The sequence below is a fragment of the Chrysochloris asiatica genome, unplaced genomic scaffold (assembly GCF_000296735.1).
Source record: "Chrysochloris asiatica unplaced genomic scaffold, ChrAsi1.0 scaffold00067, whole genome shotgun sequence".
Lineage (NCBI taxonomy): Eukaryota > Metazoa > Chordata > Mammalia > Afrosoricida > Chrysochloridae > Chrysochloris > Chrysochloris asiatica.
In genome coordinates, this window is record NW_006408585.1 from 6822419 (window position 1) to 6824118 (window position 1700).

Consider the following 1700-nt stretch of genomic DNA (forward strand, 5'->3'; position numbering starts at 1 on the left):
CAAAAGATCTCTTTAATGTGTTAAAAAGTGAAGATGTCACTTTGAAGACTAAGGTGTGCCTGACTGAAGCCATGGCATTTTCAGTGACCTTATATATGTGCAATAACTGAACGATGAATAAGGAAGACTGAAGAATTAATGCCTTTGAATTATGAATTAATGCCTTTGAATTATGATGTTGGCAAAGAATTTTAAGTATGTCACAGACTGTCAGAAGAATAAACATACCTGTTTTGGAGAATGTACTGCCAGAAGGCTCCTTAAAAGCAAAGACAGTAGACTTTATCTCACATACTTTGAACATGCTATCAGGAGGGACCAATTTCCAGAGAAGGACATCATACTTGATAAAGTAGAGGGTCAGTGAAAAAAGGAAGACCCTTGGCATGGATTGACACAGTAGCTGCAACAGTGGGCTTAAGCATAGCAATGAATACGAGGATGGCGCTGAACTGGGCAGTGTTTTGTTCTGTTGTTCATAGGTAGCTATGAGTCAGAGTCAACTCCAGGGCACCTAATAACAACAGTATGCCAGCTGACTAAATTATCACCTGATACTATGGTTTCAAACCTACTAAACTAGTAATCCAGAAAGTTGTTCGGATGTCTAGGAAAACTCTGTAATTGTGCCCCATGTTTGCTTTCTTATACGTAGTGTGAAGATACATCCAGTTCACACAGTTATGCTTCTGTTAGGTGCTGTTGTGTCAGCTCCAACTCATAATAATCCTCTGAGCACAACAGAATAAAACATCACCCTGCCCTGTACCAGCCTCACAATTGCTGTTACACTTGAGGCCATTGCTGCTGCCATTTTGCCAATCCATCTTGTTGGGGTCTTCTTTTTTGCTTACATTCCACTTTACCAAGCATGATGTTCTTCTCCAGGGATTGGTTCCTCTTGATTACATGAACGATATATGAGAGACGAAAATTGGCCATCTTGGCTACTAAGAAACATTCTAGCTGTACTTCTTCCAACACAGTTTTCTTTGTTCTTCTGGCAGTCCATGGTACTTTCAATATTCTTCTCCAACACCATAACTCAAATGCATCATTTCTTCTATGATCTTCCTTATTCACTGTCCAATTTCCACATACATATGAGGTTATTGAAAAATACCATAGCTTGGGTCAGGTGCACCTTAGTCCTCAAACTGATTCTTTGCTCTTGAACACTTTAAAGATGTCTTGTGCAACAAATTTGCCTAATGCAATACATCACTTGATTCCCCCCACCCACTTCAATTAAAGTGAGACTTTACTGAGGCCCAGGGTCATAGGGAGAATCCCAACAACAGAAGGCAGAGGAATCAGCAGAGTGGGGCCCTTATTTGACCTTCTTCTTGGGGCACAGGTTGTTGGTGTGGCCATACTTCTTGTGGCAGTTGATAGCATGGGGGTGCAGACAAGTGTAACACTGCAGCAGAGCATCTTGTCATAGCTGTACCTTTGGGCAAGCTGGTACAGGGAATGCTCAATGATACCACTGTGTAGATGAAGCACCAGGTGCTGGGTGGACTCTTACTGGATGTTGCAGTCTGAGAGTGCAGCCGTCCTTCAGCTGTTCGGGATAGGAGATGCCCTCCATGTCGTGGATTTTGGTTTTGGCTTTGACATTCTCAATGGTGTCACTGGGCTCAACCTCAAGAGTGATGATCTTACCCATCAGGGTCTTCACAAAGTTCTGCATCTCTGTG

General features: G+C 42.4%; 1 pseudogene; it reads right to left on the reverse strand.

The window, feature by feature from the left end:
* Positions 1 to 1330: 1330 nt before the first annotated feature.
* LOC102819137 lies at positions 1331 to 1693 on the reverse strand (annotated as a pseudogene).
* Between the last annotated feature and the right edge of the window lie 7 nt (positions 1694 to 1700).